The sequence below is a fragment of the Bos indicus genome, chromosome 2 (assembly GCF_029378745.1).
Source record: "Bos indicus isolate NIAB-ARS_2022 breed Sahiwal x Tharparkar chromosome 2, NIAB-ARS_B.indTharparkar_mat_pri_1.0, whole genome shotgun sequence".
Classification (NCBI taxonomy): Eukaryota; Metazoa; Chordata; class Mammalia; order Artiodactyla; family Bovidae; genus Bos; species Bos indicus.
Genome location: NC_091761.1, coordinates 48466386 through 48479613, shown reverse-complemented (window position 1 = coordinate 48479613; position 13228 = coordinate 48466386). Strand labels below are relative to the sequence as shown.

The window sequence follows — 13228 nt, the reverse complement described above, 5'->3', positions numbered from 1 at the left end:
CCCTTCAGTGTTCACATGTAGCATTTATCTGATTGTGGAGGGAGTCTGTTGTCTATAGACAAAAAATCACAAGTCACAGCCCTAGAATATAACAAACGGTATAGTCCTGTCCTCGATTACCCCCGGCCAAGTAGTAGCAACAATTTTCAAGAACAGATTGTGAGTTTTATTCCAAACAAGTAAAATACCTTTTAATCAGTTCCGCTTAGTATAGCAATTTCCAGGTCTCTGTGGATAGGCCATAGTAACAGTGCTTTGCTGATCTGGTTTCCACACACACAAAATTATCTATTAAAAGAAAATTCTTTAGAACAGATGCATTGACAAATCCCTCTCCACAAAGCAGTTAAGCTATTTAACAAAAATGTTGGTTCAGTATTTGTTCTCTCTGTTGTAAGTGTGTGTGTTTGCTGAGTTTCAGTAGGGGTGGATTGGAGGAAGCAAACAGGAGAATCAGGAAACAAGCATTAGCAGGCCAGGTGAGGATGAAAGAAAACTGCAGTGAGATAGAGTAAGAGGGAGTCACAGACAGAAAGAAAGGGAAGATAGGGCAGAACAATAAAAAAACAATGTTTTAGAGAAGTTACCAGAAGACAGAGCCAGGAAACCAAGATGCTTACCATTCCAGACAATGCTAATTTCAACAATTCTTCCCCCAGTTCAGCAATCTTAAATCATCTTCCCTTTTACACCATCTCTTAAAAGAAAGTACTGGATCCTCAACCTAAAACCTGTGTCTTCTAGACTCTTCCTTCTCACTCACCAAGTTCCAATAACTCTTCCACTTTCGTGTTGCTTAAACTTGCCCCTTTCTCTCCATTACTGCCATGGTCTCTTATTTAGCCTCCTCATTCATCCCCAATATTCCCTGGTGGTTCAGAGGGTAAAGTGTCTGCCTGCAATGCAGGAGACCTGGGTTCAATCTCTGGGTCAGGAAGATTCCCTGGAGAAGGAAATGGCAACCCACTCCAGTACTCTTGCCTGGAAAATCCCATGGACAGAGAAGCCTGGTAGACTACAGTCCATGGGATCCCAAAGAGTGGGACGCGACTGAGCAACTTCGCCTTCACTTTCACTTTCATTCATCCCCAACTGCATTTAGTCACACTCATTCTCTCCCAACCCATTCCACCCCTGGCAGCCCAGAGGGCTTTATTTAAAATGCAGAGTTTATCATCTCATTGTATCTAAGCACACTCTTCCTTGTCTCATTTCTGCTGTTTCTTTTGGCCCCTCCTTCTGCCCCCAGCACTAACAAAATGCTTAAATTCCTCAAATGGTGCCCCCATGGCATTCCAAATAAACTTTGAACTTTTCCTATTCTTGTCTCTTTTTCCAGTCCCCTTCTACACTCCAGCCGGCATCCTCAACTCCTGAATATTCCCATCTCTATATTTTTGCACATGTGCAGCTCTCTACAGAGAATGGCTCATCACCATCACCAACTCTTTTACCAGGTAGAGAACTAGAGCACAGATCAAGCTGATTCTCCTAACTGTCCCTCCAGTGAGCTCCCACAGTCCTTTGCGCTTGTATCTCTAGGAGCCTTTGTCGTGGTCACACTGTGTTCTAATTCCAAAAGATTTTAATCTCCTCAGGAGCAAAAACTCTGGCAGGACACCCCCAATATAAGCCTCATGCTCACCACATAATAGCTACCTAATAATTACTTCTTGAATGAAACAGTCTCTGCCTCCACCAAAACTTTCAATGTTAACAAGCTGTTATTTGCCAAGTGCACACCAAAGAAAAGGTAGGAAAAGTAAATTTTTTGTAACCTGTGACACTAAATTTTTACTTTCATGTAATTTGAATTTAACAAAATCATCTAAATAACCCATCTGGTTGATTAAAATGTAATTTTTACCTGAAAATACGAATAGGAGTTTAGGGTTTAAAATAACTTTGTATACTATTTGAATTGTTCTCTCTGATGGAATTCTATCTACAGTTTAATCACAGTGTTTATTGATGTTTCCATAAATGTATCTGCACTGAAGCACAGTTTATTTTCCAGACCGCAGAGCTCTAATTTCAACTACCCCAGAGAATACCCATCTTTTTCATCCAATTCCTTGACTTCATAGGAGGTCTTCCTTTCTTCTCAATGGGACAAATGAACCATTTCCCATCATTTAAGCTCACAGAGGCTGCTGTAGTGGAAGCCCTCTGCACCGGAGAGAACAATTCATTAAGCACTCAACAATACTACACTAAGTGCCAGGAGGAGAAATTAAGGACCTAGATAAAGACCCTGTTGTTGAGGAACCTCCATTTTTGGGTGTAAGCAGACAGCAACTTGGGAGAAACTGCTGTCAGCAACCCTGCATTCTGCTCCATCTCTCCACCTCTTGCTGGCTTGCTTTTTCTTTCCCTTTTCTGCTTTCCTAAACTTTTTGTCCCCTCTCTCTTTTTCCTTTCTGAGAATCCCTTCACGCTTGCCCTTGGATTTAGGCCTGATATCGACAATCCCAATAGCTTAAGACTCCTAGGCTAATACCAAATATTTTTCTTGCTTCTTCCCTCAACTTCTACTGCCCCAGGTTCTACAGTCGGAGCATCCCCTCAACCCCACCAGTGGGGAGTATTTCTGCAAAAGATTTGACTTCTCTGACATAATTTCTGTTGAAGGAAGTCACACCTGCACAATCTTTACAGAGTGATGTTACATCAGATAAGATAATGAGTATAAAAATATGCTAACACCATAAAGTGCTACACAAATCCCATCATTGTGATGACGTTTAGGATAGATTTTTAAGTAAAAAGATAAGAAATAAGCATGTGAGTGTCCCATGGACCAAAATAATTCATTTGATCTTGATTTATAACTCTGCCTAAATTTTCTGTTCCAAAGCTAACCTTAATCTTTGAGAATGTATAATGGTGGGTGAATGGGAGTGGTGCAAGGGGGAATAAATTATGGGGGTAGGGGTAAATTTAGTGACAAATACAGGAATTTCCACTCAATCCCTTTGGGAAGTGTTGCTTACATTAACTACAGGGACTATAGTAATAATGACATTAATAATAATAGGAAATATTTATTAAGTAATTTACTATGCACAGACACTCTTTTAAGTGTTTTACTTTTTTCACTCTCTATCCTCCCAACAACACTGTGAGACAGGAAGTGTTTTACTCTTGTTTTACAGAGAGAAACTGAGGCACATATGGTTATGTAAACCCCAAGTCTGGAGCCCATACTCCCGGCCTTTCAGCATTGACCTGCACTTGAGCCATGGGCTGAAGAGCCAAGTTGCACAGAGTTGAAGCTGCTGCGCCACTTGGCAATAACCTTCAGATTCATGAGATAATAAATTTCCGATGCATGGTAAGCATACAGTAGATGTAAGCTAGCAACACATTGCCTCAGTGTGCTTTCTTTGCTTCTAGAACAATGAACTGGCTCTGCTGATTGTCCCAAAGCAAAACAGTCTTTGAAGATCATATGTTTAAAATAATGTGCCAAGCTTACACCCATGCAGATCCACAGTGAACCAGTAGAACTGGGAGCATTAAATACATCAGGCTCGGACCCTCCCAGGCTTGAGAGCAGAATGGGGCAGCCAGAAACCAGAAGCATTCATTTTTCCATTTGCTCTATTCCATGAAGGCCCTTTGTGAATAGAATTAATTGAATTTTTTGGCCCCAAATCAATCCATACAGGGTAAAGCAGACACAGCCTAAGGTCTGTCTCTCTAAAAAGATAAGGTGAAATAGAGAGCAAGGCAATTTTAGATAATTTTAATGTAGTTAGTCCAGTTGAATAATTTAAGCCAAAAATCCCTGTTTAGCCTTAATGAAGGGTTTTAAAAATGAAATAATTTAGGTAATTGTCCCAGATTTCCATTTCACTTTGCTTGTATCCACAAGGCTTAAACTTGCATTTGAGAAATTCATTTTAAAAAAGGACAAGGAACTTGGTTCTCTGTTCAGGTAGAAGGGAAAATCTTTGCAGTCTTTACCTGATCGGAACCTTCCTTAGCCAGTTTTCTTTCCCAAGTCCTGCATGGGGACTTCCCCTGTAACTCCTCCTACCAGAGAAAAGACATGATCAATTATTTCATAATAGGGTGTGAGTTACTTAGTATATTACTCCTTCCTGGAATATCTGCAATTTAGAAAAGAGCCACTAAATTAGAGGAAAGCTTAACAGAAAGCAATGCATCATTATTGGTGCATTTCAGATATCCACAGTAGGCCAATATCTTTGAGCAGCGAAACTTCCCAGTTTCCTGTCAAATCCATGGGCATCTATTTGTGCTAGAGAAACTGAAACACTTCAGACTTTTTGGCATTTTAAGAATTAGAAACAATACATATGATATTATAAATACTAAGTCAATATGAACTTTTATTAATAAAAATGACACACAATGGGATTATCTCTCAATATACCAGAAAGCTATGACATTGAAGGTATTTTCTCACTCACAATGTAGTTTTCTTTTTCAATTTTTTCATATATTACATAAGACTATTATTTTCAAATGCAATGAAATATATGGTAAGGACTGGAAAAAGTCAGTTTTCATTCCAATCCCAAAGAAAGGCAATGCCAAAGAATGCTCAAACTACTGCACAATTGCACTCATCTCACACACTAGTAAAGTAATGATCAAAATTCTCCAAGCCAGGTTTCAGCAATATGTGAACCGTGAACTTCCTGATGTTCAAGCTGGTTTTAGAAAAGGCAGAGGAACCAGAGACCAAATTGCTAACATCTGCTGGATCATGGAAAAAGCAAGAGAGTTCCAGAAAAACATCTATTTCTGCTTTATTGACTATGCCAAAGCCTTTGACTGTGTGGATCACAATAAACTGTGGGAAATCCTGAAAGAGATGGGAATACCAGACCACCTGACCTGCCTCTTGAGAAACCTATATGCAGGTCAGGAAGCAACAGTCAGAACTGGACATGAAACAACAGACTGGTTCCAAACAGGAAAAGGAGTTCGTCAAGGCTGTATATTGTCACCCTGTTTATTTAACTTCTATGCAGAGTACATCATGAGAAATGCTGTGCTGGAAGAAACACAAGCTGGAATCAAGATTACTGGAAGAAATATCAATAACCTCAGATATGCAGATGACACCACCCTTATGGCCAAAAGTGAAGAGGAACTCAAAAGCCTCTTGATGAAAGTGAAAGTGGAGAGTGAAAAAGTTGGCTTAAAGCTCAACATTCAGAAAACGAAGATCATGGCATCTGGTCCCATCACTTCATGGGAAATAGATGGGGAAAGAGTGGAAACAGTGTCAGACTTTATTTTTGCGGGCTCCAAAATCACTGCAGATGGTGACTGCAGCCATGAAATTAAAAGACGCTTACTCCTTGGAAGGAAAGTTATGACCAACCTAGATAGCATATTCAAAAGCAGAAACATTACCTTACCAACAAAGTTTCGTCTAGTCAAGGCTAAGGTTTTTCCTGTGGTCGTGTATGGATGTGAGAGTTGGACTGTGAAGAAGGCTGAGTACCAAAGAATTGATGCTTTTGAACTGTGGTGTTGGAGAAGACTCTTGAGAGTCCCTTGGACTGCAAGGAGATCCAACCAGTTCATTATGAAGGAGATCAGTCCTGGGATTTCTTTGGCAGGAATGATGCTAAAGCTGAAACTCCAGTACTTTGGCCACCTCATGCAAAGAGCTGACTCATTGGAAAAGACTCTGATGCTGGGAGGGATTGGGGGCAAGAGGAGAAGGGGACAACAGAGGATGAGATGGCTGGATGGCATCACCAACTCGATGGACGTGAGTCTCAGTGAACTCCGGGAGTTGGTGCTGGACAGGGAGGCCTGGCATGCTGCGATTCCTGGGGTCGCAAAGAGTCGGACACGACTGAGCAACTGATCTGATCTGATCCGATCTGATGTAAAATATTTTAGATATACGGAAGGAAAGTATAAACAGGCCACATTTGTCACATACTGAAAGTACTGACTCATTAAATAGTACACATTTTTAGAATAAGTTAAAGAATCAGAGTTTGTGTGGTGTAGCTGTGTGTCTGCATCACACAATATATGTTTATGTGTCCTCAAGGAAAATACCATCTGAATTTTAGAGACGTGACATGTTGGCTTGAGCTTTCACCAGTGTAAAAATTGCCCATATGCATTTTTTAATATGGTAAAAATTTAAGTCTAAAATTTAAAATAATTGCATTGTGTAAGAATTTGACTATTGTCATTATTAGAACTACTTTCTTTAATAGAAAAATTACATGTACATATTGAGTATGTATTGTTGGACATAGCACAATACTTGTATAGTATTTCAGTCTACCCTCTAAGAATTCCTTTTTTTAATTCTGGTAAAATACAAATACATAAAATTTACCATATTAACTATTTTTAAAGTGTAAAGTTCAATGTTGTTAAGAATATTCACATTGTTTTATAACAGATTTCCAGAGCTTATCCACCTTGCAAAACTGAAACCTATTAAAAACAACTTCCCTTTCCCTCTCCTCTCAGCCCCTATCAGCTACCATTATACTAACTGTTTCTATGAATTTTACTTACTCTAGATATCTCATGTACATGGTATCATACAATAGTTTTATGACCACCTTATTTTACTTATGGGATTCCCTGGTGGCTCAGACAGTAAAGCATATGCCCGCAATGCGGGAGACTCAGGTTCAATCCCTGGATCGGGAAGATCCCTGGAGAAAGAAATGGCAACCCACTCCAGTACTCTTGCCTAGAAACTTCCACGGATGGAGAAGCCTGGTGAGCTATAGTACATGGGGTCGCAAAGAGTCGAACATGACTGAGCGACTTCACTTTCATTTTCTTTATTTTACTTAGCATAATATCCTCAAGGTTCTAAAGTGTGTGTTAGAATTCCCTTCCATTTTAAGGCTAAATAAAACTCCATTGCAGATATATACTACATTTTCCTTATCTGTGTATCCCTCAGTGGTCTCTTGGGCTGTTTCCAAATTTTAGCTGTTGTGAATAATACTGCTATAAACACAGGTAACACAGGTACACATATCTCTTTGAGACCCTATTTTCAGTTTTTGGGTGTATATACCCAGAAGTGGACTTGCTGGATGATATGGTAATTGTATTTTAAATTTTGGGGGGGAGCCACCATAATGTTTTCTGCAGTGGCTGCATCATTTAACGCTGCACCAGCAGTGCACCCAGCTTCTAATATGTCAGTATTCTCACCAATACTTGTTATTTTCTGGCTTTTTGATAATAACTATCCTGATGAAAGTGAGAAAGAATAATTTTTTTAAATAGTTGCCTAAAGTCAAAGACAAAGATTATTTATTGATTGAACCCAGTACTGCATTTTGTTGTTGAAGACATTTGGAACTGAACACCCATGGATTCAAATCGCAACCCCATCACATTCTGTTTCTTCTCCAGTGATATAGAAATATTCACACCTTCCTTATTAGATTGTTCTAATGACTAAGTTAATGTGAACCAAGCACATAGCACAGTGTAAGTGTTCAAAACTGGTCAGTTCGTACTGATTGGAACTGATATAAGAATAAGAAGACTTGAGATATCCATTCATAAAAATCCTGCTGTCTTGTTGGGAAGAGACAACTAACTCACATGGGACCTCTAAATGATGAGAGGAGAATGAACTTGGGACATCAAAAATATAGAATTCAACACAGGCAGAAATCAACCTACAGCTTTCAGAGCACTTACCGGGCTTCCCCGGTGGCTCAGTGGTAAAGAATCTGACTGCCAATTCAGGAGACGCAGGTTTGACCCCTGGGTCAGGAAGACCCACAGAAGGGGGAAATGGCAACCCACTCCAGTATTTTTTCTTGGGAAGTCCCATGAACAGAGGAGCCTGGTGGGCTACAGTCCATGGGGGTCACAAAAGAGTCAGACACGACTTGGTGACTAAACAACAGCAACAATGTCCATGGTGTTTGTGAATTGGACAGAGGAGAAAAAAGTCATCTCCATGATTTTTCCACCTGGCATCATCATCAGGTTAAAAAAAAAAAAAAGGATGCAAGTAGACTTTTCATTCCTTCTACCCCAATATAGGTGGTCAAATAGGGAGTCAGTCGGAAATTGACTGGCAAACCAAACCAGAGGTGGCAAGACCTGGAGGTCTGCCATACCGACATGGCAGGAAAGAGGGAAACTTGGGATCGTGGCAAGTTTTAAGGAGTCGAGCAGTAGGCAACAAGCACAGGTCTGGGAAAAGAGTTGGTTAGGTCTGCTACCTAAGATCAAGTATTCAGCCAGAGGCAGGACTCTAGTAACCCAGAAAAGGGTCTAAAGTCAGATATATCCTACAGCAACTGCTATATCAAGCAAACTATCAAGGTGACCTAGTTAGATAAGGACTCACTTGGCTACTGGAATTGGGCACTGAAGAAAAACAATAGCCTGGATACCACAGAGGGTAGGAGGTGGTAGAAAGCATAAACTGTGAACTATTGGATCAATTCCTTTAAAAAAGTCTCTAGTTAAAAACAGGCTTGAGATAGCAGACTTAATGTGGTGGTTCCATCTGAGAATCAAAGGAACTATGGAGTCAGAGAGTGAGTGGTTTGCTCAAGAACCTTGTACTCTCTGCTAAAATTGAAATGACCTGAAATGTGGACTATTAGGTGAGTTTATGCTCTAAACTCTTAATAAATATATGTTGAATGAATGATTTGTGGTTAATGAATCATTAGCTTCACTGGCATTATAGTCAGGTCATTCATTTATTCATTTGCCCGACATTAATTGAATACCTGTTACATACTGGGTCCTATTCCGAGTGCTATGGATACAGAGATGAATAAGCCAAAATGTTCCCAGTCTAATAAGCAATGAGAATCTCTTGGCAACCAAGAATCTTTAGATCAAACATACTTCTCCATGGGTTATTTCAACTTCCTGCCAACATTTTACAATGAAACTGGAGCACATGGTGAGTGGTTCTCTGATCCGTGTGAGAACACACACTGTACCCCCACACTGGTATAAAAGTGCAAGAGGCAGAAGTGAAAAATAGGAATTGTTGCAGTAGTTTTCAGAACATTTCTGCAACTATCCAGGCTTTGGTCTAACAGATAGCCTGGCTTCACTACTTACTAGCCATGAGACATTGGGAAGAATATAACTTGCTGTGATTCATCTTTAAAACAAGCACAATAATGGTATCTACCTCATAGGTACTATTACGTATTGAGCAAAATAAGCACTCAATAAGAGTTGATCTTTTTAAAATTTATGTTGTTAATAACTTCTTTTTACAGATACTAAAATGTTCTGAGATCTGAGATAAATTGGCCACAGTGGTGACTTTGACCAGTGGTGGAAGTGAAAATAACACTGATTTTCTCTTTTCCAAATTCCTTCCAAAACATGTTCCTGGCTCTCCTCACCACAAATCTGAAATATTGGAAAGATTTATTCAATATTAAAGAAAAAAACGTTGTATCTCAACAATATACCATAGCTTAAAAGCATATGTCTCAATAATGTGCTATGGCTTAAAATAAAGTAAGTATACTATATTCTTGAAATAAAAAATTATGAAAGGAAAGATGGAGAAAGGGAAGGATGGGGTTGCAGTTAAATTTGGGGGTAAAGTATATCATACTTGGTACCTTGGAACTTAGTCTGAGCTTTTTGAAATATGTAATTACCCATAATCCACTCAACAAATATTTATTGAGTGCCTACTATGTGCCAAGAATTATTCCAGGTGCTGGAGATATTTCTATGAGCAAAGACAAAACCCTGACCTCTTGGAAATACAACAAGTGGGGAGAAATGAAATATAATCAAATAAATATGTAATATTATTCAGGAAACGACAGATGTTATAAAGAGAAATAAAGCAAGATAAAGGCATAGAAGGTGACATGGAGATACTTCAGATAGACTGGTCTCTCTGAGGAGGTGATGCTTGAGGCCAAAATGGAAGAGGAAGCACAGCATGCAGTAATCTGGGGAAGAGCACTCTAACCAAAGAAACAGCCAGTGCAGAGGTTCTGAGACGAGAGTATTGTGCTCAAAGAATAGCAAGAATGCTAGTTTGGAAACTACAGGAGAGTGCGTGATGGAGGGATAGCAGGAGATGAAATCACAAAGCTATACAGCGATCAGGTCATGGAAGCCAAACCTAGGGTTTGGGAATTTGTTAAGTATAATAGAAAGAACTTGGATACTTTTAATAGAGAAATGACATGATCCAGTTTGTTAAAAGATTTTTCTGAATGTTTTGTGAAAAATAAACTGGAAGGAGACAAGATTGGGAACCGGAGGCTATTGCAGTCGTGTGGGTAATGATGTTGGATCGGGTTGAGGTAGCAGAAGCAGCAGCCATAGAAGTGGTAACAGCAACAGGAATCATCAGAATTGGTAGGTTTCAGGATATAATCTAAAGGTAGAGCTGGTAGGCCTGCTGATGAATTGGCTGTTGGGAGTAAGATGAAGAGGAAAATAAAAAATGACTTGCTTTGGTTTGCTTAACTGGTGGAATGTAAGTTCTCTCCAGAAATGAAAGAAGACTTGGAGAAAAAGGGGGTTAGATCCTCACTTATGCTTTCTGTGTGCATGCTCAGTCATGTCCAACCCTTTGCAACCCCATGTACTGTAGCCTGACAACCTCCTCTGTCCATGGGATTTCCCAGGCAAAAATACTGGAAGGGGTTACCATTTCCTTTTGCAGAGGCTCTTCCCCACCCAGGGACTGAACCCTCATCATCCCCTGCATTGGCAGGCGATTCTTTATCACTGAGCCCCCAAGGAAGTCCCAGTTATAACTTAGACATGTTAAATTTGAGATGCCTATTAAACACGTCAGTGGAGATGTTGTTCAGGCAGTTAGGCAAAAGTCTGAGGAAGAAACTGGAGCTGGAAGTGTAAGTCTGAAAGACATTAGCCCTTAGATCACTAGACAGTGAGTAGAAAATAAAGAAAAGAGAGCTGGAGACTGAGCCCTAGGTCATTCTACCATTCAGAGGTCTATTAATGAGGAAGACCCAACACAAGAGACTGATAAGGAGCAACCAGCCTGGCAGCAAGAAAACCAGGAAGGCAGGAAATCAAGAATTATAGAGTGTCCAGAAGAAAACAAATGAGTACAACTTATATAAAATAAAATTTTAATATGAATGGCTCTTGGATAGTCTTCATAATAAGAGAAAATAAAATTTAAACATCATTGCAATATCATTATTGACCTATCAGATTAAAAAAGTTTAAAAAGTTTAATTACATACTGTATTGGTGAGGTTGTAAGGAAACAGTCTCGTGTACTGCAGATGGGTGTGTAAACCAGCACATTTTCTTTGAAGAGCAATTTTTTTTTTCTGTTTGCTTTTTTTTAATATAAATTTATTTAATTGGAGACTAATTACTTTACAATATTGTATTCGTTTTGCCATACATCAACATGAATCCGCCATAGGTATACACATGTTCCCCATCCTGAACCCCCCTCCGACCTCCCTCCCCATACCATCCCTCTGGGTCACCCCAGTGCACCAGCCCCAAGCTTCCTGTATCATGCATCAAACATGGACTGGCAATTCATTTCATATATGATATTATACATGTTTCAATGCCATTCTCCCAAATCATCCCACCCTTGTCCTCTCTCACAGAGTCCATAAGACTGTTCTATACATCTGTGTCTCTTTTGCTGTCTCGCATACAGGGTTATCGTTGCCATCTTTCTAAATTCCATATATATGTGTTAGTATACTGTATTGGTGTTTTTCTTTCTGGCTTACTTCACTCTGTATAATAGGCTCCAGTTTCATCCACCTCATTAGAACTGATTCAAATGTATTCTTTTTAATGGCTGAGTAATACTCCATTGTGTATATGTACCACAGCTTTCTTATCCATTCATCTGCGGATGGACATCTAAGTTGCTTCCATGTCCTGGCTATTATAAACAGTGCTGCGATGAACATTGGGGTACACGTGTCTCTTTCAATTCTGGTTTCCTCAGTGTGTATGCCCAGCATGGGATTTCTGGGTCATATGGCAGTTCTATTTCCAGTTTTTTAAGGAATCTCCACACTGAAGAGCAATTTGACAACAAAATCTGAAGAGTAAATATACTGTATGACCAATCAATTCTGCTTCTGGGAATTGATCTTATAGTTTGTTTATACACGTGAAAAATGATAAATGTACAAGGATATACACTGAACAATTACATTCAATAGCAAAAGGTCGGAACAATCGTCATGGAAATGGTTAAACAAATTATGACTCATCCTAAAATAAATACAATAAAATTATGAGAGCTGGTTAAATTATAGCTCATCTCAGAATACTATTTAGCTAATAAAAAGATAAGACAGATTTATAGGTACCATATGGAGGGCTCCTGAAGATATGTAATTAAGTAAAACAAGTCAAAATTTAGATTAGTATCTTTATTATGTTACTATATCTTTTATAAGAAAATAAAAGAATATAGTTACCTATATATTTGTATATGCCTAGAAGATCTCTTAAAGGATACACAATAATCTGGTTATAAGGTTATATCTTATACATTTTGAATTTTATGGCACATCTATATATTTCTATTCTTTAAGTTTTTTTTTTCTTTTTTTGAGGATGGAATGTTGCTAAGAAGTCAAGTAAATTAAGGACTGAAAATTGATCATTGATAAGGCAAGATGGAGTTTCCTGCTGCTGCTGCTAAGGTGCTTCAGTCGTGTCCGACTCTGTGCGACCCCATAGACGGCAGCCCACCAGGCTCCCCCGTCCCTGGGATTCTCCAGGCAAGAACACTGGAGTGGGTTGCCATTTCCTTCTCCAATGCATGAAAGTGAGAAGTGAAAGGGAAGTTGCTGACTCTTCACGACCCCATGGACTGCAGCCCACCAGGCTCCTCCATCCATGGGATTTTCCAGGCAAGAGTACTCCTAGTGATCTTTATAAAGCTGAGTCCACTGAACTGATATCGGAATGAAAATCTGATTATACATTGAAGTGAGTGGGAGGTTGAGTACATGGTGATACTGAGTCCAGAGTTTTGTATTGTGAAAACTGGATTTTGTTTCTACTTCTGACTCAGCCATGTCTAATTCTTTCAATCTGGACAAATCACTTGATTTCTGTGAGCCCCAATTACTACATGAGTAAGATGGAGAAGTCATATTTGCCCAACCAGTTGAAGAGTATTCTTATTGGGCTCCAATGAGAGAATGTCTCATAACTGATACACTATAAAACCTTATTGGATAAGATGTATCACTGTTGTAAT

At 39.3% G+C, this 13228-nt stretch overlaps 1 long non-coding RNA gene across 1 annotated transcript; it reads left to right on the top strand.

Annotated features, from left to right (window-relative positions):
• Positions 1-1599: 1599 nt before the first annotated feature.
• Positions 1600-12923, top strand: LOC139186290 (uncharacterized). The gene is made up of 3 exons (XR_011569888.1): positions 1600-1753; positions 3156-3334; positions 12576-12923. It is a non-coding gene; the product is annotated as an uncharacterized lncRNA (long non-coding RNA).
• Positions 12924-13228: the final 305 nt, after the last annotated feature.